We start from the raw sequence: 26,238 nt of genomic DNA, 5'->3' as shown, positions 1-26,238 counted from the left end.
TCAAACCACATGTGTATCTGCTTATGGATCAATATTCTAAATAAACACTGAAAAATATCAGATATGGACCTTTTTCTGTCATAGATCAAACAGCTTTGGGAAGTCAGTGCAATGTATTTATTTGCATCCTTTAGTGAATGAAACTTAAACAGCAGAGGGAAATCCTGGTACTCACAAAAGCTCTGTTCCAAAAACCTCACGTTATATAGTGCAGCCCTTTGAGTCCTCAGTATTTTTGAAAGTGGAAATCAAGCCCTTTCTGAAGCTGTAATGTAGCTCTTGATTATTTGCAGTAAATCATGGCCACTGTTGTACCTGCCACCGCTCTGCCAGTGAACAACACATGCCTGCTGTGGGACTTCTGCAGTAGTTCAGACTCTGCTGTGTGTACTATAAGTCACAGATCTCAAGGTGCAAGCTGTTCTCCTGAACATGCACTCTCCATTGTAAATAACACCCGGCATCGGTGTGGAGAACAGGAATGCTGGAGGCGGGCATGCATCCAAACAGCTGTTTAAAAGCATCTGGCTAATTGCAGCCATACATCAGCTGGAGTTATGTATAGTCTCTGTGACTTTACCTGTCAGACAAATCCTTATAAATAGTCTCTACACCTCGTGTTATATAATGTATTATGACTTTCTCTGGAAGTCATACCATATATATATGACCTGGAATGAACTGATCAACTGAGCACACTGAAAACTGGAGGATACAAAGGAGCTATAAGACTAATTAGACAATATTTTACCCTTTTATTTTCCTGTTTCATTCAGTGTTGCTTTAATTTAACAATACCAGAGCTAAAATATTTATATTCTAGGGGTCAATGGATTTGACACCTGTATTCTCAATGGGAGTAACTGTAAGGTTGAAGATGCAGGAATGTAGGTCAGTAGTCAGTAATTGCAGCCTGTGTATTACATATGATTCACGTGCATGGTTGCTGGAATTAGACATTCACACAAAAACTGCATTTTTAGTAGATTGTACTGTATGGTTATATATGAAACTTTCACAAAAAGGAAAATACTTTCAATCTTCAGGTTTCAGATAAATGCAAAGATCACTCAAAGCAACATGCCCTCAATAATGCAGAACTTTAAGCCTCAGTAAAAACTTTAATTACTTACTAATGAAACAATTTACCCCCCACGCAGTTATCTTAAATGTACTTGCACACATTTCAATCCATGTGCTTTGGACCATTAAAACAGAGCTTATTGAGCAAACATTATTTTTGCTCATGACTGTGTCCTCCTGTTATTGTTTCTGATCTTGTATCATACCAAACTATTTCATTCCACATTAATATCTCTAAGAAAGCCTGTACAGTGTAATACTGCAGGGCCGTTGAATAGGGGAGAAAGGTGATGATAATTCCAGAGGCCCGGTGCCCAGTAGGGCCCACAAAAAAACCCAGTAGTCTAATCTTTGTATGACTGAATTATTCTGCATAAGACCCTGACTAATACTCATAGTAAATTAGCATCAAAGTTAATAAAACGTGATAATACGTAGTCTAAGAAAAAAAGTGGAAAAGTCAGGGGGCAGGGGCCCACTTTAGTATTCTTTCAGGGGCCCAGAATTCCTATCAACGGCCCTGTCATACTGTAAAACCTTTCTAAAGGGAGGCCAGAAGTCAAAGCTACAGAACAGCCCCTGAATATTAAAGCAGAAGTAAGTGATATATTTGTGTTAATATAAGTCTTAAATAGTTCTATCTTCCGACAGCAATCACTTACATACAGTGTTTGGACTGAAACACGGGTCTCTCAGTCACTCTGCTCTGCTCTGAGCCGAAGAGAAAACATTTCTCGTATCCTACAGTTTTTATCCAATGAGGAGAGAGAACGGCATGCAGGGCTGTGTGTGCAGCCAAGGGACGCCGTGAATGTGGTGACGTAGGGATGAGGACTGTTATGGTGCGTTCAAGGCAACTCGTAACTCGTGTTTTTCCGACCTGTGAAGTTGTACCAGTTCGATCTGGTACGAGTTCACGGGTCGGAAGTTACGAGTGGCCGTTATAGTGACTTTTACAGGTAAAACAGGTCGGGAAAACACGAGTGGGTTGCCTGGAATGCTACAAAGTCGTAAGTTGTGACTTGAAGCTGTAATTTACGATTTCAAAAGCCTGCCTGGAACGCAGCATTAGCGAAAACGACTGGATCGCTTACTTCTGCTTTAATGATGTTCATAGTATATTACTTTAGATTCAAATGATACTGTGGTTGGCCAAATACTACTACACCATTCGGGTCAAAACAAATATTTGCTCTCTATGAATCATTTTCATAATCTCACCCTTACAGAAAAAACACATGAACTTCACATGTGAACAATTTTGCACATGGGAAACATGTGGTTTTGGCCCAATTGTATGTGAATCACATGAATTCCCATGTGAACCCGTTTTCCACATGTGATAATATGTTTTCCACATGTGCTCTACATGGTAACACGTGTAATGTGGTAACATGTTATCACATGTTTTTTTTCTGTAAGGGTATGCATTTCAATGCCACAATGAACCTCTGACAGCTTTCACAGAAAAGCTACAGTTTCTCCAAATTAATGGAAGTTAGACAAGGGATGTAAATGTTCATGATCTTTATGTTTCGAGTGTTCAGGCAGCAGGTACAGGATTCAGGGTTTAAATGTCACATTGTGAGGTAAAGGTTAGAAGGAGGTCAAACAGGCAGCTAGAAAAGCAGTCTGGGTCAGGACTGGAGGCTGCCTGTGAGGTATATTGTATATATTGTGTCTGATGACTGGTAGCAGGCATGTAAAGATGGAAACTCATTAGGTGGTAGATTAGGACAGAAAACAGACATGGCAGGTGGGAGGCAGATTAATTAAACACAGCTATGACAGATGCCAGTCACTGTCTGACTTGTGTTTTACAATGGACGTTTAGGCCGTGGCAGCTGATTGATGCGTTTTACATTAAAAATTGATTTCCCTCTTTTCAGAGCAATAACTCCAACTTGAACACACAGCTCCTGGGGGCCATTTAGGAGACTGACAGGGCCAGTGCAAACTTTCTGGACTTGATTTACTGTCCACCGGACCAATGGGCTTTCCTCTGGGTAGTCATAACGGCTACTCCGACTGTGCAGACACTATTGACTTGAAGAGGTTCAAAACTGACATTAATTTGACTCTATTTCCACTACATGAGTAACTAACAAAACGTGCATATCTATTAATGCAACTAAATGAATCATTTAAAAAAATAACTCCACTTCGGGTGTCACTGCAATGAATGAGTCTCTGTAAAAGAGAAAAGCTCAAACACAGTGCCTGGTCTCTGATTTGCTTTTATTTCTCCCTCTGGCAAATCCTCTAATCATGTGGAATGACAGGTCACCAAAACTGACTTCATTTACCAGGCTTGGTTCGACATTGTGGAAGTAATGCATGCAGCAATGTGATTAGTTCTAACACCTAAGGCCAACCTGTCACCGCATTACAGATAGTTCTTTCCAACATAAGGGTGTTTGGATAAGTTTGGATAAGCGTATCAGCTCAGTGCCAAACACGTAAAAAGAAAAATCGAATAGATCATTTCAGACGGCCCTGTGGTAATCATCTCTAGCTGGCAACTGCTGAGTGCAACTTTCTCCGGGTGAAACACACAACTTTTCTTTGGCTCCTTCACTGGATAATCTCGCTCATTTGCTGTGACTCATGCAAAAAAGCAACACCTGCGGCAGAAGGGCATCGCTGCAAATCCTCAGACAAACCGAAACAAATGTGACTGAAAGAAAAACTAAAGTTTCCTCTTCATCACTGGTGAACACCCCGGGCCAAATCCCCTCCTCGTTCTATTTGTATTGTCACAGGAGAAACAATGTGAAATGTCCCATTCCCTACGATGGCTCAACACAGGTGGCAAAGTCCAATCCTTAATAGATTCACCTGGCAGTGTGGAGAAAGCTCTAATCCTTGGTTTAGTATTCTGACAATGGCATAGCGAGGACATAGCGGTGAAAGCTGTTGGGCTAAATTGTGTATAGCACATTCACACTTTAGCTCAGCAGGTGCTGGCTGCCACACTGCAGAGAGTCTATCAGGAATTTGAGTATATTAAGGTTCAGTATTCTTGAAAGAGACTATTTGATGTTTTGTCAAACCACATCTGAAGGTAAAAGTGTGTGTGTGAGGACTGTTGGTCTAGTCTCCTCCTGACTCTATAAAAGTCTCCAAAAACATCTGTTTTTGTTGCAGCACAATGAATTGGGCAACTGTGTGGTGACTGAAGAACCCACCCACTTAACTTATCAGGAGAAACAAAACTACAGCCATGCTAGTCTGTAAGACTGTAATGAGGCACAGTGAAATGCTACAATTAGCATGCTACTGTATGTAAGTATGTCAATGTAAACATAGACATAGACTAAGAAACTCAGACTTGCAATGTCCCTCTTGCTGCCCTCCCTTCATGAACAGTGAAACCCCAGTTCAACATTTTGGCAAATTCATGAGTATAGGTTAATTACCTTTAATTATCGGTGCATGTTGTTTTGAGATCTGCGGGGCAGAGGCGCGAGCTGCTCAGCGAATACAATGAAGGTGAACGGTACAGGTCCATTGTCCCTCAAAACTCATCAAATACACAATCCAACAACTCCAAAACGCTCTCGTAGAGAAGTTGTGACCTGCACATTCACCACAATATGAGATAATAACGATTTATGTAACATTAAGACACATGAAGCAAAAAACTACTTGCGCTTTAGAAATCACTCCACCCAGCATCCATGTCTGGAATGTAGTTCCGGCTACGCATTTGCTCCAAAAACAACTCTGCCTCATAATGTTACATTATTATTTCATAGCATGGTGAATGTGCAAGTCACAACTTGTCCATGAGAGCATTTTGGAGTTGTTGGATTGTGTATTTGATTAGTTTTGAGGGACAGGGGACCTGTACCGTTCACCTCCACCATTGTGTTCACTGAGCAGCTCATGTCTCTGCCCCGCAGATCTCAAAACAACATGCACCAATAATTAAAGGTAATGAACCCACTGCTATGACTATAGGGATTTTGGCAATAGGCGAATTTGCCAAAATGTTGAACTATCCCTTTAAGGATGGCCCACAATTCAGTGGTGCAACTGTTTTTTAATCAACCTAGAAGGAGACATGTCTGTTGCTCACTGACTGTAAAGTCACTAATGCTCCATGAACACTTAACTACAGTCCTCACGGGAATGGCCTCTCTCCACAAAAGACAATCTGAGTCCAGACTGTTCTGGTCTGTGGTTCCTTGGAGGTTGAACCAGCTACTGAATCCAATCAGAACTTGTGTGTCCCTCTAGTTTCAAGCCGGTGCATATTCTCATTTGTCCAGGTCATAGTATTTCAAAGGAGGTTAAATCGAAAGCAACTGGACTTAGTTATTTGTCTAGGAAGACGTTTCACCTCTCATCCAAGAGGCTTCATCAGTTCATGTACGCAGCTGACCAGGCTGGGACTGGTCCAACTATCTGGTGTGGAGACTCACTATTTAACCTCTTGTGTGGGCGTTTCACAAGGGTGATGATGTCACTGGTTCCCTTTTGTGCTCCAAGTGCCAACGACAGTAGTTGGAGTGACAGTCGTTGGTGGGAAGTTGGTTTCGACTTCGTTAGTGCCCTATTGTGTTCTAACGACAGTCGTTGGAGTCACTTGCCACTTGTGAACAGTAGTTGTTCTTTGAGGCTAGATTGTTGAGTCTCCTGGGAAGGGATGAAAGGGCAGCATTGTAAATTGGGGATAGGTGGTGTCTCAGACCTCCTCCCCTGTTGAGGGTTGGTTTTTCTACTTTTACAAAAATGGCTTCTTTAACTCCTCTTTCAAACCATCTGTCCTCTCTGTCTAGGATTTGGACATTGCTGTCCTCAAAGGAGTGGGCTTTCTCCTTGAGATGTAAATGAACAGCAGAGTCCAGTCCTGAGGAGTTTGCTCTCCTGTGTTGGGCCATGCGTTTATGCAGTGGTTGTTTTGTTTCTCCAATGTAGAGGTCTTTGCATTCCTCGTTGCATTGGACTGCATACACCAGATTGCTTTTGTGGGTGTGTGGTGTTCTGTCCTTGGGATGTACCAGTCTCTGTCTGAGTGTGTTGCTGGGTTTGAAATACACAGGGATACGGTGTTTGTTAAAGATCCTCCTGAGTTTTTCTGATACTCCAGACACATATGGAATGACTATGTTTTTTCTCTTGTTTTGTCTTTCTTTCTCAACCACTTTGCTGGTTTTCTTTCTGGAAGCAGCTGCAGTTTTCACAAAGGTCCAGTTAGGGTAACCACAAGTTGTGAGGGCGCCTCTCAGGTGCTTGTGTTCTGCCCCTTGGGCCTGTGAGCTGGTGGGCACGTTATCAGCTCTGTGTTGCAAAGTTCTGATAACACCAAGCTTATGTTCCAGAGGGTGGTGAGAGTCGAAAAGTAGATATTGGTCTGTATGTGTGGGTTTTCTGTATACCCCAATGTGGAGGCTCCTGTCCTTTTTCATATGGACGTCACAATCTAAGAAAGGCAGACTATTGTCCTTGACATCCTCTCTGGTGAACTTGATGTTTTTGTCCACTGAGTTAATGTGTTCGGTAAAAGCTTGCACTTCTTTGGTTTTGATTTTAACCCATGTGTCGTCCACATACCTGAACCAATGGCTCGGTGTTGTTCCTTCAAAGGAGTTTAAAGCCTTGTTCTCTACCTCCTCCATGTACAGATTTGCCACAATAGGGGATACTGGTGAACCCATGGCACAGCCGTGTTTTTGTCTGTAAAATTTGCCGTTGAACTGGAAGTATGTGGTGTTCAGGCATAAATCCAGAAGCTGGCAAATATGTTCGGGTTTGAGTTTTGTTCGGTTTTGCAGGGAGTTGTCTTGTGTGAGTCTTTCCCTTACTGTGGCCGAAGCCTCCATAGTTGGAATACAGGTAAAAAGAGAAGTCACATCGTAGGATACCATAGTGTCATCTGGTTCCATTTGTATGTCCCGGACTTTACCCACAAAGTCTATAGAGTTTTGGATGTGGTGTGGGGTGTTCCCCACCAAAGGAGCCAAGATATTGGCTACGTGTTTGGCTATGTTGTAAGTGACCGAGTTTATGCTGCTGACGATGGGCCTGAGCGGGGACCCTTCTTTATGGATTTTGGGGAGTCCATATAGGCATGGGATTGAATCCTGGGGATAAAGCCGGTAGTATTGTGTTTTGTCAATGACCCCTTCTTTTTGTAATTGTTGTAGACATTCTATCACCTTCTTTTTATAGCCACTGGTTTCAACAATTTCCCAATAGCTCATCTCTTCAGAGGGAGTGGTTTCTCCTAACACCTGTGAGAAGTGCCGATCTCACACTTACTGTGCACCTCTTTACCTGATCTCCTCGCACTTACTGAACAGATGAAGCACTGAGTGTTTAGTTCCAGTCCCCTTCCACACTAAAACTGTGATGCCTATCATGTGTACAGGTGCTTTAGAAAAAAAAAGTCTGCCAAGTGAGAAGATGGTCAAGATGAAGGTAATTACTCATTTTAACACAGACAGCACAGTGGAGCAGACAGCTGGGTACGGACTCTGAGTCAAAGAGCACAAAACTATATTTTCTTTTCCTGTCTCAGTCTTAATTTGCGTAGTTTCATGTCAGTATAGATAAAGGAGATGGAGCCCTATCAGGGGCTCCAAGGAGTGACAGGATGACATGTAGAAAGACAGAGCTGTCTCACTGCGTGACAGTGTCTTCATTTAACAGTCAGACGTGTTGGACGTCTGGAGACAGATTTCAGACCTTCACGGGTTACAGGTCAGTTTCCTTTCTAGTCTGACTCACTGCTATGGGCGATGATCGCTCTGTTCACTCACTTCACTTCACTCTGCTTGTTACTGTCTCTGTCAACTGACTTTTATCACACACTCACACACACACACACACACACACACACACACACATGTAAAACGATGATCCTCCTCTCCAAAGGAGCCTGTGCTGCCAAGAATCCAAGTCCATCTAATAAAGTTGAGACATTTCACTGAAAACCTCAAACGTGAACTTCACAGTCATTTTGAAGGAACTCGGTCCAGCCCGTCTTATATCTGAGGTATTTCGATGTAACAGCTGTAATTCTCCCTCAGTCTGCGTTGTGTTGTGTGAAACGAGGCCCAACACGCCAGACTTTTATTGTCTGTAAAACAGCATGGAAACCCACTGATTAGCCACAGTTTGGTTTTTTTGTTAGTTTTTTTTGATTGGTTTGGGTAGAAAAAACAACAACTTCAAAATGTTGTTAATTCATTTATTATGAACATTTGTCAGTTTTCAAATTACAAAGAAAGAAATAAAAGAAATATGACCTCAAAGAACTTATAAAAAACAAAACTTTTGGTGAGATAGATAGATAGATAGATAGATAGATAGATAGATAGATAGATAGATAGATAGATAGATAGATAGATAGATAGATAGATAGATAGATAGATAGATAGATAGATAGATAGATAGATAGATAGATAGATAGATAACCGGCCCACCACTCAGAATCCACAATACCATAAATATGATTGGCTGTTAAAGTGGCAAGTGGAATTGAAAACAAAACTTCAACTCAAAATGAATCCATACTGCTGTTGATCAATATAAAAAATCAGAAAAGTTTTCTACTCATGTATTACTCTACAGAGAAAATGAAAAGCCTGTGTGGTTTGTTTTCAGGGGTTGAGAGAAGAAACGGTTCTCTAAACTTCCTCATACTTCTGTGCTGGACTGATAATGTGAAAGTGGCAGATTGAATTGACGCTGTGAGAGAGAGAGGGCTTTTTAATTCCATTTTTAATATGCTATGGCAGGGACACAGGAGATGGAGAGTTAATATATTCTGACCAGTGGGGTTAGTTGGGACCTTCACTTTAGAATAGGGAACCACTCATAATGTGCTCTGCACTCGCTCAGAATAACAATAATAATAAAAAAAAGCCACTGAAGTCTATGACTGGCTTTTCAATTCAAGTTCACAACACTTTTTTTATTATCAGGAGCTGCAGTGAGCTCATGAGCAGCTGTCTCTGTCATCTGGGTGTGACAAACACAGGCCTGTAAGCATTTTGTAACCAAAACATCAAGCTACTTTTTATGCTTATATTAAAGAAAAGAGGGAGGAATATGTCAGTGGCTTGTATTTATTAAGTCATACTGCCCTTTTCAATTGAAGTGGATTCAAGGGAATGGAAGAATAGGCCTCCTGAACTGGTGAAAGTGAGAGCCTGAGCCTGAATGAGGCACAAATACATGTTGACAAAGATGAGCAGAGTAAAGTCGCTCTATTGTGAGTTACAAAAAAAGGCACATGCTGCTAATATACTTTTGTTTTCTATAAACATGATTAAAAAAAATAAGTCATAAAGTGACTGAAGACAGTTGCAGAGAATTAGCCCATATAGTGAGGGGAGCTGGAGCTCCTTCTAAAGCCTGTGCATATATAAGGACCAAGGGTGGGGGGTGGGGAGGTGGTTGAGTGTCAGGTCGCAGATGAAAAGGGTCACAATGAGATCGTGGTAGGTAACTACAGTGGGGTAAAAGTATATATACAACGACGTCCCTCACACTGTATCCCTCACTCCTCACCAACCTGTCACTCAAAGCAGCCACACACAGAGGAGACTATATATAGACTGACTCCCTTCTGAAAGCAGCCTCAAGTGGCCGGTCAAAGACGTGCCCACAATTGCAGCCCAAGTGGGGCCCATATGGACCCCACACAGCATTGCTGGCTGGGCAGTGGGAATGCCATGAGTCGTTATTTTTCTGAGGAGATTTCAGTGATTGATTTCAGTGAAAATAAATAAAATTCCAAACAAAGTTCAACAAAAGTGTCAAGTGAGAGACCTCAACACATAAGAGCTGAAATGAGATCAGCACTGTGCCTCTATCACACTATGTTCCAGAGTCAACTGTTGACCATGTTCATTAGTAAAACATCTCATTTATAACTTTTCATAAACTGCTTAATCTTCAACATATCCTTAATTTAACTCAAAACTAACTACAAAGAAGAAATTCAAGTTTTGATGACTCTTGACATGATTATATAATATATATATATATATATATATATATATATATACCATTATAACTTGACATATATATATATATGTATATATATATATATATATATATATATATATATATATATATATATATGTATATATATATATATATATATATATATATATATATATATATATATATATATATATATATATATATATATATGTATATATATATATATATATATATATATATATATATATATATATATATATTTGTATATATGTCAAGTTATAATGGTGAGTTCTGGATGTGTTTGTTTCACCACATCTGGAATTGGCTCTTTCTCGCTCATCAGAGTAACCTACTAATAATAGATTGGTTTAATTGAGAATCCAGCAGCAAGTGTAACTCTGTTATTTTTAACACAGCATGTGTGCCATTACTAAGTGACTCATTCCTCTTACCCATCCTCTCCCACTCCTCTAAATGCAGCAGCCTGTGTGTATCCAGCTCTCCTTCACACTCTTTTATAGGTGTTGACTGTAGAATAGAAACTATAGCATTAGATCCTCTCTGTCTTCGAATGAGGTCCCACTCATTACAGTGGCACTCTCTGTGTCTGCTGCTCTCCTCTAACAAGCTTTAATGGAAGGAGAAGCTCTTCTTTCTCTTTCTGCTGCTCTCTCTGTTTGTGAGGTCGTGATAAAGGAAAGGTGGAACTGTGGAATGCACATGAGAGAGATAATTAAGCAATATCACACGAGAGGGAGTGCTGTTGTACTGTATATCAGCACGGCTGTGATTCGGTCGTAGGCACGAGGCCGCAGGCCGAGTGCCGCAGATAATCACACCGTGCTGATATACAGTACAACAGCACGACCTCGAGTGTGATATTGCTTTTATACAACAGTGCTACGAGCGCATTTTAGAACAGTAATAAACTACAAGAGATTATGATTTGTTTGTTTATTTAATCATTTATTTGGCTCCGCCAACAGAAATAGTTCTGCAACTGGAAGGGAGACAAGGCTGTTGCCAGGCAACACATAAACATTTCATACTAGCTTGCTACCTACAGTCTATGCTTGCTACTAGCTACGAGCTGCTTCCAGTGCTGGTTCTGGTTCTGAGCCCGTGTCTGATTAGCACCGCAGCAACAGGACCAGCATGAAGACATACAGAGACGTTATCGATACCGTATTACATTTGTTCATCATCTATGTAATCAATATAAACGGTAAACACAGTTGAAGCTAAGTAGCTGAGCTACGTGGCTAACAACAGCTAACGCTAATATCAAAACACATCACCGTCAAAACGTAGTTGCCCCCGCGGCGATTTTTCCCCAGCCGGGTTTAGTAGAGATTTATCTCCAATTAGACGGACCAGGTCAGGTCCAGGTTTTAATGTTCAGGTCCGTTTATAACTGTAGCAGCAGCAGCAGCAGCAGCAACAGCAGTAGCAGCAGAGAGATGGGGCAGCTCCTGTATGGGGAGCGTGGCTCTGACTTAGCTCATATAATACATCCATGCTTAGCTCCTGTCCACTGCTGAACAGCGGAGTGATCATGTCTGTGAAAAGTCCCAGTGCTGTTATACTGTATATCAGCACTATGGAATGTCTCGTTGTCCAATCAAATTGCTCGGTTGGGACCGGTCGGAACTAACTGTTGTATAACAAACACTATTTTTGATCCAACTCTGATATGTCTTTGAAAGTTTGCTAATTATTCATTCAAACACAACAAACAGGAGAAAAAAGATAGGAGGTATCACAACCTAGAGTTACATTTTGTTGCAAGGCGACATCTAATGGTCATAATAATTATGACAGGAGCAAATGGAAAAGTGTGGATACAATGAGACGCATGATTTTTCCACAAACATATCCTCTCTCACACAATGTGCTCAAAAAGCAGAGATCTGTACTCCTCAAATAAGTGTAAACTTGTTTTTATTTTTTGCACAGCAGCAACGTGTCTGTAAATTTCCAGTTGTAGTAGCCAGAAGAAGGCAGTAGACAAGTGGTTGGCAACAGATGGAACTGTCTGTCTTCAACCCTTTGAAACATTACAATTAGCAGCAGGCTGAGCTACATAGATAGGTATATAAAGACAGGGCAGCTGCAACTGTTTGGTAAATACAGGGCCAATTTAATGTTCTCAATTTCAGTGCTTTAACCACTTTAAACAGAATCACGAGAATATGTGCTTACTAATAACTACTAATTTTTTTTTATTGATCATTTAAATGTATACTAAGAAAGCATACACATGTGGAATAAAATAAAAGGTTTTGCTGGTTCCTTCATACGGTTATGTGTGCACACATGGGTATATAGCAAGTCGACATAAAAGAACCCACACTAAAAAGCAAATCTCTGCTCTTGCCCTTCACACACCTGAAAATGTGTGGTTGATGTTGTTTGACTTGAATTTTACAAAAGTAGCTGCAGATGTCATCAACAGCACTGATCCACTAGACAAAGCAGTAAGTATTTCTCTGACTTGTTATTCATTTCTAAACAATATGACATTGTGAAAAACAAGAGAACACACTGGAGGTTACGTTTCTTTCCTCCTACATTCTTCAGTTTTGACAACTGCCGTCTGTCTGTGTTTTAAAGTTGAGATCAGTGGGTTAGTTCTGTTTTAAATGTGTTGATCTGTCATGGATGAAGCCAAACTACAGGGAATATTATACAACTTTCCATCTACACTGGATAAAACTGGAATATGTATAATAAACATGTTGGTTTAGTATGAGCCATCATCAAGCAAACCAATGTCAAATTGATTCTGAATACAGTATACACCTCTTCACCTCCAAGGCTCGTTGGTCTAGGGGTATGATTCTCGCTTCGGGTGCGGGAGGTCCCGGGTTCAAATCCCGGACGAGCCCGTTATTAGGCATTATCCAGAGATTGTTAAAGCTCTGGCATCCATCTGCTGAAAATGTGGCAATCCTGTGGGGTGATTAATCAATCAGCTAAAGAATCTTCATGAATAGTCATTGACAAAGCTTTCACAACCATCTAGTAAAAATTGAAGGTATCCTTTGTGGTCATTAAGCAATGAGTGAAAGAACTGTCCTTAACTGTCCTTCTTTCTTTACCAGCCATGGACTGGCCAACCCCTTCCATCCATCTGCTGAAAACTGTAGGAATCCTTTGGGGTGATGAATCAATGACCTAAATAATATTATTATTATTTATAAACCACTGACTTGGGTCTCAGTGAGCAACTTTTAGGGCTGTAGTGACTAAGTCCTATACTTTAACCACTACTTGCTGGTAATTGTTTATTATTTTTGATGTATAAAGGACCAACAAGATTCCTCCTTTGCACTTGTACTTATCGTTTATCCACATGAAAGTGGAAGATGGTAAGGGACCACAACTCTCTGTTTCTGTTCTATCTGTATTCTGATTCACATTAAAAATGTATCCACAGGAGGCTCGTTGGTCTAGGGGTATGATTCTCGCTTAGGGTGCGAGAGGTCCCGGGTTCAAATCCCGGACGAGCCCTTAGTTAGGTACATTATGATCTAGTAGGGAGCCTAGTCCACAGTTACATATTAAAATAATATTTCAATGACTTTCTAAAGTCTGTTGCTTCTCCATGGACCATTGACTTAAAGCAGAAGTAAGCGATCCGGTCGTTTTGGCTAATGCTGCGTTCCAGGCAGGCTTTTCAAACCGTAAATTACGGCTTCAAGTCACGACTTACGACTTTGTAGCGATCCAGGCAACCCACTCGTGTTTTTCCGACCTGTTTTACCTGTGAAAGTGCACTATAACGGCCACTCGTAACTTCCAACCCGTGAATCGCACCAGATCGAACTGGTACGACTTCACAGGTCGGAAAAACGGGTTGCCTTGAACGCACCATAACTTCTTGTCAGCCGATGGAGTTAGCAGCCCCCGCCCTCGTCATGGATCTATTGGTCCTCGTCCCTACGTCACCACATTCACGCGCATCCCTTGGCTGCACACACAGCCCTTCATGCCGTTCTCTCTCCTCATTGGATAAAACTTGTAGGATACAAGAAAAGTTTTCTCCTCGGCTCAGAGCAGAGCAGAGGGACTGGGAGACCCGTGTTTCAGACCAAACACTCTATGTAAGTGATTGCTGTCGGAAGATAGAACTATTTAAGACTTATATTAACACAAAAATATCGCTTACTTCTGCTTTAATGTATACTGAGAGGATCTTTGGACCTCCTCCTCATTACTTAAAAGTGTGGTACGACAACCACACCCTGTTTGTCCAAATGTTTTATATGGGTCAGACTGATGGGAGGATGTACAGACTGTCAGTGTGTGTATGTGTATCTGTGTGTGAGACAGCCAGCCATCAGCTGCTCAACTCTATCAGCACTAAGATCAACATCTCTGACCGGACTGACGGTCAAATAAGATCAGAATTCATGGCAGCTTAATTTTCTTTTCTCAAGTTTTTCTGATATTGCCGTACAATCATGACAATGCCTGGTTTGGCTCGTGAGACTCAATCAAAAAGAGGTTGCCGAGGTAACCAGAGACTCAGCAGGGAGCCAGATTTCTTCCTTGAAAAGTGAAGAGAAGTGTATAACATGAAACCTACAGCTTTGGCAAAGAACAAGGAAGGTTTAAAAACAGCAATTACAGCCAGGACTCGACAATCGTGCTGCAGCCAGCTGGAGTTTAAAAATAGAAATATTAAAAGCAAAAGAGCTGCAGCTGAGAAGAAAACTTCACTTCCACCCACTGACAAAGATACAACAGCTTTGTATGATGAGCATGTAGCCTACTGTACTAGAAAGTTGTATTGTTCCTATGTTGTTAAATCTTGATTAATGCACAGACGTACACTTCAATATGTATTATACCATCATCTTTCTTAGTGAGAAATCACTGATTGAAGAAAAGGAAATATCTACTTCAATCAAAATTAATCACAAAAGGACTTCTGCAGTAGGCTTTATGCACAGCTCCACTACTTCCTGAACTTTATTTTCTGTCTTACATTATTGGACAAACTGATTTATCCAGGTGTGTCTGACCTCACAACAATGGTCAATGGTGCAAACGGGCTTTACCATAAAGGTTGTAGAGTAGTGGTGGAAATAAATCTTCTCAAAGTATACACATACAGTTTAAACCTGAAAATTACACAAATGGATGATTAATAAGCACAATATGAGATAACACTGGATTATCATCAGTACCTGCAGACTTTCTTTGTTTGTTTAATCATGGAATAATGAAGAGCATTTGTTCAACATTAATATCCATATCAACGCACCTACTCCACATACACACACGTCTCCACCTGCTCTTCTCTGGTGCACCTGTCCATCTGCATCTCTCTCTCCTTCAGTTGCACTACTGTGTGTACGTGTTTACCCTTCATATCCGTTCTGTTTACCATGTCTAATTTTATGATCAATCTTTTGAGCTGTGCTAACATTTTCTTTTTCCACAGGGAGTTGAAATGCAGCCAAAGTAAATGTCTGGTAAGCAGGATCACTATGTTATGATTTCTCTGCGTAGCATAGAGATCATATAGAAATCCGGCCCCTGGAGGATGGGCACCATGCAGGCGGGTGGGGGGCCCGGCCGGGGGCTGATTGCATAATGAGCCGCTCTCTCAGTAAATCAGAAACTGAATGCATGCAGATTATGGTCGCAAATTTGATGAAAGCCTCGCTGCAAGATCGCACGTCACTTTCTTTGTGCATCTGGTCCAGCGTGCTCATGCAGGATCACTTCACTCACAATAAGGAGCTGATTGAGAAATTATATTTTCAGGGCCTTTAAACCATCCTGAGAAACGCATTACTACACTGAACAGCACATCTGCATTTACACTGCGTTACCAAGTAATGCAAGAATAATACTGACGTAAATGTTCATTGTGATGTATTACACAAGTGTAAAGACTCTGTTTATTTATGTTTTTATTATAAATAGTCAGGGAAAAGCTGAAACTCCACGTTTAATGCTGTATTTTATAACAGAGGCATCGAAAACATAGTGACAGGGAAAATATAAAGCATAATAGACAAACAGTAGATGTACGTATATAAAATGAGATTATGGGGTAAATATTACATTATGTTTGGTTTGTTGTTGGACATGTGTGAGTGTGAATAAGCTTGCTACCTTTACTTAGGCTAGCTTTTTTCTCTCTCTTCCCCATGATTTCTGGTGGACAACCCCCTCAAATCATTTTAAAGAGTCTGTCCACTGAGGAAAGACACACTTGTGGAAGGTTCCACCAAAATCTGAATGGTACACTTTTTATTTAAAGCTGCATTAATCTGTCTAGTGCTCACTCTCCTTTTACTGCTAATGTGCTTGATCCTGGGTTAATCAGACTTTCAGAATCAGAATTAGAAAAACTTCACTGTCCAGTGCAAGAGCAGTGGAAATTCATCCTTGACGTGGCTCTAATAAGTTGATAACACATGGTTAAACAAATCAAAAACACATTTAAAAACAACACATAGAATGAATGTAATGATTACATTACACAAAAACTTATGCCAGGTTGCTCCAAAAGGAAATGTGCAAAGGAAATTAAAATGAAATACAAAGAGGAAAGAAATATATAATAAAATATATCCTACAATGTATAAAACATAAATACTAGTGCAAAAGGTTACAGGCTAAACATAATTATAATACAGTACTGCGTAATTTGGTGAAGAATGAATGACTTTTCACTAATGACAGCTCTGCCTGGTTCTGCAGGAATCATGGGTAATAATAGCCATGAGGAAGGGAGCATATCAAAAACAATGAGCTTTCAAAGAAACCTTACTATTGCACAATAATTATTCATGAGTTTGTCTCAAAGAACAACCTCATGTCAGTATGACCCTTTGCTCATACTGTGGAAGCACACTATAAGCTAAAATTTGCGCACACACACACGCACACACACACACACACACACACACACACACACACACACACACACACACACACACACACACACACACACACACACACACACACACACACACACACACACAAAAAGAAAAAAAGTTACCAAAACAACAGTATGGTCCTTTAAAATACTTTGCAGGACCATGTTGTTCATAATTGATAAGGTTTTTCTTATTGATGTTTTAATCCTGTGTCATCTTCCTTCTCTGCGAACATCAAGGCTGCGCCACATCACAACGTCAGCGCCGGCTTTCGGGGTCAGTTCACCGGGAGTTTACGTTCCAACACGTCAAAGAAAGAGCATGATGCCTCGGTCCTGTGACTCCCATTAGTCAGGAGGCATGTGCAATATTTGATGTGTTGCATATACTTTGCTTTAATGCTTGCATATCATCCACTGTGCATATCCGTAACCCTCTTCCCGGTGGAAATGTTTGTGAAGCCGGTGTATCCAAGGTTCTTACTACATATGGCTGTTTGCATTCCTGCGCAAATGGAAATGTCATTCCAGAGGGATTATAAGAGGCAGAGTGATGTATCCATCAGGAAACAGACTGGAAGGAAATCTCTCATTTGCGTAAAGTTGTGCTTAAAGTGATTGAACTAAATGGGCTTTAATATTATCAAATCATATTATGTCTAGAGTGGATCTGCAGTGGAAAACTAGGGGAAAAAATTGCTGACGGATAAGATTTTCAATATCCACTCAGCTGGTCACCTCATTTAACCTCCATTATAACCACTATGTGTCCTGCTAAACTGTTGAGTAAAACAAGGTACCTATAAGGTTTCTGTTGGTGGGTTTTAGAGCTGTCACTGAGCAGCTCCACTGTAACTGTAATCTGTTTCTTCTTGTTCCACTTATCTATAGAATATAATCGATTGCTGGTGGTTGCTTCATGCTGACAGTCCAGGCAAATGAGTGCTATAAATCTTATCATCGAATTCTGTGCATGAATACATTTTTGTTCCCAAAAAGGGTTATTTATTCATTTAAATGCCCAAAGATAGGCCAGGAAAGAGTTCCTGCAGTTAGTATCAACAATCATTTTGCTGAAGAAGGCCCAACAGCTTCTCTTTTTCCTGACAGCGCTGAAAGAATCCGGTCTTTCTCAGCGCGTCCTGTTCTCCTATACCACAGAGAGCATCGACACACACTGCAGCAGAGAACCACCAGGACCCCACACACCCATTCCACAGACCAGTGATTATCGACTGGCCAAACCTTTCAGCCTGCGACTGAAATTACCAAATTGTGAGGATCAGAAAGAAAATATTTTGTGGTCCCCGCTGGAAATGCAACTGAAAAAACATCAGAGATTGAAAAAACTATCAGTTCTTTAAATCATCATTAAATGGCCTTCAACTGATATAGCTGGTGACCCCTGCCATAGACACTTTGAACTGCTGCCATCCAGCAAATGCTACAGAGCTCGAACCACAAGACTGAGGGACAGTTTTATTCCCTCCTAGGGAAAACCTGAGAAATGTGAGATGTGGATTTGCATCTACTTTTATCTTTTTAAATTATTAGGGAGAGATGCTATCTACATTTCATTGTGCCTCACTCTGAGCCTGGTGCTGACAATTTGCTGTCATCTCATTTCAATATTTCCATTCTATTCTATACTCCCACCCCTGACCCCAAAACTGGGCAATATTTTTTGGCAATACTGTGTATATGTGTATATATTTTTTCATTATTTTATTCTATATTTTTATAGTTTGTAGTAAGCTGTATAAACTTCCCTTAAGGATGTCTATCTTTTTATATTTTCATATTCTTGGGATAAATAAAAAGTCTAATTGAATCTGTACCTGAGGAGGGAAGACTCTGTACATTATGTAATCTACAGTAACTGTGATTGAAGATTAACTGCATTTCTTGTTTCTTTGTCCGTTATGAGACGAAGCTAGGCAGTTTTTGTTTCAGAAAATGCAGTGTGAAGCCCGAGCTGTTTTAGGCTGATGATGAGGTAAAGTTGGAATGTTTTTTGTGTTTGTTTTTAAGAAAATAAGTCTTTACTATAGCTAATTTCATAAAAAGTGCTTGGACATTAAGAAAAAGTGAATTATTTGTGTGAGTTCCACTATCTGTGTGGTTTGGTTTGGTTTGGTTTGGTTTGGTTTGGTTTAGTTTGTATTCTGATGATTTAAGTATCTAATATCTTATCTAAGTATGCAATGTGTGTCTTGTAAGCCCTTATAGGCTGTGTACCTTAACTGGTGTATGACACTTAAATAAATGAATTAAATTCAATAAATTCATTGTAGTCGTCGAAGCCTGTCCCAGTTTAATATTTGGGATGTCATCATGAAATCACGCATCTGTCTTCAACAGAGTGAAAGAGTGCCAGTCTGAAAAGCTTTCTGGCTCAACAAGCTCATTTACTACCTGGATATTTAGCACTGGACAGACTCTGATTTGATGCTAATGGCTGTAGCGTCCAAAACAGCCTCTTTGATTCTACCACTGTCAGTTTCTCTCAGTGTCAGTGGAGAAGTTCCCACTGTTCTGTTTGAATTACGGACAGATAATGATGTGTCCATGCACTGCACTGTGGGATAATTGTGTAGATCCCAAGCAAACAATAAAGTGGCTGTAATAATCTTTCATAAACACAATGCATCAAATGACAGTGTGACAACCTGGGTGCCTGGTAATGATGAACCTGCTGAGAATTATTACCCGAAACTGCAGCTCGCCTCGGCTTTACAAGACTTTACAGCAAGCTGTTGTTTCTGGTCTCACTGTTCTCACAGAGTGGCTGACTGTAGTAACTAATTGCAAAGTGAAACAAAAAGACAGTTACATCCTGTCACTCCGGCATATGCTATTCCGACATACCATCGTCCCACCATTCCGACAAGGCTTTCAATATAAGGAAATGTGCGTTACTCAACAGGTGACTCCCTCCTACTTATCTGGACTCTCTCTATCTATCTGGCCTGTCTAGCCTCTACCTGGTCTTTTTACTAAACTTAACCAACTCCTTTCATCATTGCCTGAACCCAACCAGTGCAAAATCTTTTGGGAAAAAAACCTATATTAAAGGAATTGTCGGAGAGCCAGGATGATTAAAACAAGAAAAAAATACCGTCATTCCGACCATAGGAGGCAAGAATTGTTGGAATGATAGGACGTTTGACAGAAAATTAAGTGTTGCCATTTAGACAATTAGAGGCCTATGTCGGACTGGTGGGACGTTGGAATGGCGGTTGCCCCCCCCCCCCCCCCCCCCCTTCCAAAAAATAAAAATAAAAATTTCAAGCTGCCATAACTGCTGCATAATTTATGGGCAACACAAAAGTAAGGGGCCGTGTCCACCAGACGCGATTTTAGCACTCTGAGCGCCTGCAACCAACGGCCGTGTCCACCAAACGCGCTCTCTATCTCTCTCAGAATGCTGCCGTAACCAGGTTACAAAACAAGCCGCCTCACTTCTGAGCCGCTTGACAAGCAGCGCGCTGTTCCAAAAGTTGAACATATTTCAACTCTGAGCGCCGCTGAGAAGCGCTGAGAGTGTTTTTTCCGCCGAGGGCACTGAGCGCTGTGAGTGCCGAACTCCATAGGATCTGAATGGAAAGTAAACGCCCAGAGCGCTAAAAGCGCGTCCGATGGACACGGCCCCTAACTCAGTCAGATGTCTCTGCATTGGCTCCTGCTTTGTGGAGGAGAGATGTTTTGTTTGGAGCTGTCAGAAGGTGCAAATAAATAATCTGTCAAGGTGATATTTGGGGGAGTCGTGTCAGATTGTCTAACACCGTTTAGACAGAGATGTGTGGTATTCATCATCTAAAAGTCCTGTTTTAACAAGCATTTGTAACAGATAATAGTAATGTAGCTGTTGTACTGAAATGACATCACAGAGATGATTTTCTTCTTTTTCTTGTTTTCTTTCTTCTTCTTCTTCCTCTTTTTTTTTTTTTTCTTTTTTAAATTGCCTCCCCTCCCTTGTCCGACCTCTGATTTCCTGTTCTGGTGATTTGGATTCTGGATGCATCATTGCTTCGCCACATCCCAACCTGCATTTTAAAACACACGTACACACACACACACACACACACACACACACACACAGCCTGTGCTTGCACTGTTCTTTCTCTTTGTGTTGTTCATAATGAGCCAAATGTAACACCTCATGGTTGAGCAGGCAGGAATCAAATTTTCCTTTTAAGAGTAAGCCCAATATACCGCCGGCTATGACGACTGAATCAAGTCAAAAGTTGCCAGATCCACAAATGTATCCTGACAATGACTGCGTGTGTGTGTGTGTGTGTGTGTGTGTGTGTGTGTGTGTGTGTGTGTGTGTGTGTGTGTGTGTGTGTGTGTGTGTGTGTGTGTGTGTGTGTGTGTGTGTGTGTGTCGCGCTCGCAGTGTGGGCGTTTCGCCACAGTTTTGGGCCAAAAGGATCAAAACCCTCAGAACACGGTCAAATCGAGTTTACGGGAAAGAAAAAAAACAAACAAATTGTGTGGGGGGGGGGGGGGAGGCCCTTTAAATGTTGTGTTTTTCCAAGTTGTGGAGTAAAATGTCATCAGAGCGCGAGGCCACATTGAGTTCAGAGACATGTAAGATAAAAGCCTCTCTCTCTCTGAGCACAGGAGTGTGTTGTTGCTCCGAGGACTTTGAGCAAAACGTCCCATTTGTCAGGAACCATCTGGGATGTGGACAGACGTGTTTCAGACATGTTCCACTGTTCAAATAATCATGACAGCTGGGTTCATACTGGGAGCCGCTCTGATGGTTTCCAGATCTACTTCACTTGTGGGCTCAGCATTAGCAAACATGTTGTGTGTGTGTGTGTGTGTCTGTCACCGTTTTGGCTACATCTAGAGATAAATCTTTTAATGTGCGGGCAACTGCGCAAATAAAGGAAGCACGGTCTGCAGAGTTGTGTGCTGTGGGATTTTTTTGGCAGCTCTGAACCCCCCCTGGAAAGAGAAGCACAACTGCCGAAAAAAAAGAAGAAATACATGAAACCACAGTGAGCGATCGCGTTCTTCCCCGTGGTGAAGTCTTGCTGCACTAATGGGAACGGGGTTTTCGAAGATGAGAACGCCTCCGTCCACTTGGCTCGCATCAGCTCTGAATGATGGGATGGATATGAAAATGATCCGGACCATCTACTGAGGCTCCGGTCCACAAACCCACAGCTGCAGTCTGCAACGTACAGAGCGGAGCGTTCGAGTGCTGCTGCGGTCGCCCACTGCCTTACAAGCTGGCAGCTGTTTGTGTGTGGTTATGGAGACATGCCTGAGTACTGGTTGTTTCTTTGAGGAAGTCCAACTAACAATCAGCTGCTCCTGAGTCGACTGTAAAAGCTTTTTCTCTGTGTCTCCTCAGCTGTTAAAGCTTGTGAACATCCCAACTGGACAGTTTGTGGAGGGGGGGTTAAACAAGCAAATAAACACAACAATATCAACAGCCCATATGGGAGCTGGTCCATTTCCACCGCTCTACAAGAGTTTCGACCACAGGAACCAGGAACTACATTTTAGTTCCAGGGTAAAAGGCGTCAAATAAAGTGTTACCAAAATGTTGTGTGGTGCCAGAGCCGCCCACCGTGGCAGACTTGGTCTCTTGCTGTAGGTTGCACTATCAAAATAATATGTGTTTGAGAAGAAATCTTTGTTCTTGTATGTATACTACCAGTCAAAGGTTTGAGAACACATTTTCCAGTCTTTTATTGAAAATGATGCACTTTAAGTTTGCACTTTAACTCCAGTTCTATGATTAAAGTTAAATAAGACAACATGGAATCAATATATAAAACAACTTGGCGGCAAACAAAAATCCTGTTTGACGAACTGATTTCAAATTTTTATTCATCAATTCATAACACCTTCGCTCCATTCTATTTTCTTTCTTCTTTTTCCCCCTTTTCATTATCTTTCAGTTTTGGGTAACATTACCTTTTTTTTCTTCTTTTTTTTTTTTAAAACATCTGGCTGTTCACCACTTTGTACCATTTCAAGCTCTTCATTGGACTTGAGCTTGACTTGTGGTGTTCTAGCCTAAAACATTTGACACAGTAGTGTACGTGTAATTTTAAGACTAGTACGTTTACTTTCAGTAATGATCTGCATAATATCCTCTGGACTTCGGGGCTCAGTGGAAGTGCAGACGTCAGTGTGCCACAGGAACCTTTTAGTTCCTGAAAAAAAACTTTCTGAAAAGGTCGAAAAAGCAACTTTTAAGAGCTGCACAGCTGCACAGCAAACTGAATTCATCTGTTTGGAACTAATGTAAGTGAGCGAACACCAGGAGTTACCACCAATATATTGCTATATACAGTACTGTAATATTTGCACATTGCTTTTCTTACCATTCACAAATAACTTCTCTCTGTGACTGTAGTTGTCTGCAGCAAGTCATGGAGAAGTGGCAGAGACGTGATGCTGGGATGGAGGCTCCACTGAATCCAACAAACTTAAGAAAAGTGAAGTGTGACCATACACAGCACTGGTTTCTGGGTCTTAAAACCACTATTAAAGCAGAAGTAAGCGATATTTTTGTGTTAATATAAGTCTTAAATAGTTATATCTTCCGACAGCAATCACTTACATAGAGTGTTTGGACCGAAACACGGGTCTCCCAGTCCCTCTGCTCTGCTCTGAGCCGAGGAGAAAACTTTTCTTGTATCCTACAAGTTTTATCCAATGAGGAGAGAGAACGGCATGAAGGGCTGTGTGTGCAGGTACGTAGGGACGAGGACCAATAGATCCATGACGAGGGCGGGGGCTGCTAACTCCATCGGCTGACAAGAAGTAATGGTGCGTTCAAGGCAACTCGTAACTCGTGTTTTTCCGACCTGTGAAGTCGTACCAGTTCGATCTGGTGCGAGTTCACGGGTCGGAAAAACACGAGTGGCCGTTATAGTGCACTTTCACAGGCATCAGGTCGGAGAAACGCGAGTTGCGGGTTGCCTGGAACGCTACAAAGTCATAAGTCGTGACTTGAAGCTGTAACTTACGGTTTCAAAAGCCTACCTGGAACGCAGCATTAGCCAAAACGACCGGATCGCTTACTTCTGCTTTAAATCTATGGATCAAAACTTCAAATAAAGCTCAGATGAAGAAAAGTAACCAATGGGACTACTAACAGTGCTGGAAGCTTCCCTCAGAGGACGACAGGAAGACAGAAAAAGTGAGTGACTCATAATCACAAGCTTGCATATTCAGCATGCATCACAGGGTTTTATCCTTTGAGTTTTAATTAATTTAAAGCAAGAAAATTGGATTCAATCAGAGGGAAAGAAAAGATAAAACAGCCCTGCACATCTCTCTCTCTCACCTGCTGTGCGTCTGTGTCTCTCACCTCCTCTCTCCTCCCGTAGTGCGTCTGTGACAAAGCAGACTGATCCTGTTATTAAAACTCATTACAAAAAGATATTTGCGCTGCAGCTTGTTCTAATTCATCTCATTGTGAGCTCTGAGCGGGCAGCGAGGGTGAAGGCTGTGGAGCTCTGCCTGCGTGCACCGACTGCAGGGTAATAATGACAGTATGACATCTAATTTTGGTGCAGATTTAGGCATCACAGGCTACTCAGCGGTGGTGAACCTGTTGCTCTGCAGCGAGGCGTCGCTCCGCGCTGGGGTTTTCTGGGGGGGAGGGGGGGTGAAATCATTGAAATTCAAGTTCCGATTACTCCGGCAGTACGACTGCGGTTTGGTTACTGACAGATGATTCCCTTCCTTTGAGGTACTTCATCTGCAATAGCCACTCAAGTACTAATGGAGAGATACTCGGCTGACAGTGGCTCAGCGTGCCTGAAAAATCCCTTCTCTCCTTGTATAGAGCTGCACAGAGGAAAGCATATGTTGTGTTAATGAAATTCATGTATTCATTTGAGGACAGTTAAACTCCAAGAGAGTAATTAAGTTCACTGTAGTTTCACTTCACATCAACTCTGTATATTTGCTCTGAAGCAGATGGCTCCTGTTACTGATCATGATATTGCCTCAATGTGCACTTTCTCTGTTTCAGCTCCCAGTGTCAGGGCTGATAGAGGTTGTTATATGATTAATGGCTTTGGAACAAACCTTCAAAGCTCTGTCACAGAGATTTCTTATCGGTTCTTTTGACTTTTTGCCCAGATATGATTTCCAATATTGTGGAATAAAACAAAACAAAACAAAAGATTTTAAATGAGGGACAGTGTCTCTCACACCTGAATCAGCTCACTGGTTTAATTTACAGCAATGGATTGTTTTATCAGTTTAGTTTTAGTGTAAAAAAAATCAAAAAATCTAGTAATTGCAAATGAGTGAGGCAGAGATGATAGACTTGGTTTACTTTACAGCAAATATGATCATTTGTAGCTTTTTTATAGGTCAGCTTCAGATACTAGGTAGTAGGTAGGTACTCTTGACTGTTTCGTTTTGCTTTTTGGTTTTGGTTTGCTTTTTTCGTTGGCTGGCAATCACTTCAGGTGTATCTAGCTTGGTTATGAACTGTCTTTTAGTCAATGGACGATAATGGTAACAATGAGATTGGTCTACTTCGTGTGAGGGCTGCTTTGCCATGCTAGCCAGCTAGGTGTTAGCTAGCTTATGCCAACTGTTTCACTAGCCCTTCACAGGACTGTGCATTAGCTGGCATATAAGGCTTAGCCCTCGTGTGTCATGTTGTATTTTGAACAATAAGTGTTATACTGCGTTCACATGGAGTCCAACAGGCGGCAGACGGTAAACGGCAAATGCCGCTGGACGGAACGGTAAAAACAAACAAACTGTCGGACGGTACGGCACAACGGCAAGACGCGTCACCATGTTGCTATGGCAATGTCAACACACTCGTACTCACACGTCACGTTCGGTTGAGTTTACTGTCGCGGCAGACGGCAAAAGTTAAAATATTTGAACTCGGGATGGCATGGCCGTTTGCCGTTGCCGTTGCCGTCCACGGTATTTTTTGCCGTACTCCCCCAAGTTTTACCGTCGTTCTCTCGTCCACTAACATGAAGTCCGGGATGCCGTCGGCCGTTTACCGGACTCCATGTGAACGCAGCATTAACGTTAGGCTAGCCAACATGTTGTTAGCTAGCTATAGTTATTAACTAGCTATAACTTTAATCATCATGCTGCCCAAACATTAGGCTATACTTGATCAACTCTGCATTTTCAGAATGAGGGAGTTTGAGGGGAAAGATGCACTCATAGTCAAAGAGCTGGATTCAGGTTGTAAGAGGTGGTCATGAAATTAGACACTTCAATTGAGGAGAAGCAGGTTAAACACATTGTCAGACTATTTTAGAAAAGTTGATAAAA

Source organism: Trachurus trachurus, assembly GCF_905171665.1.
Source record: "Trachurus trachurus genome assembly, chromosome: 10".
Lineage (NCBI taxonomy): Eukaryota > Metazoa > Chordata > Actinopteri > Carangiformes > Carangidae > Trachurus > Trachurus trachurus.
The sequence above is the reverse complement of the archived record's forward strand: the minus strand, read 5'-3'. Positions refer to the sequence as shown.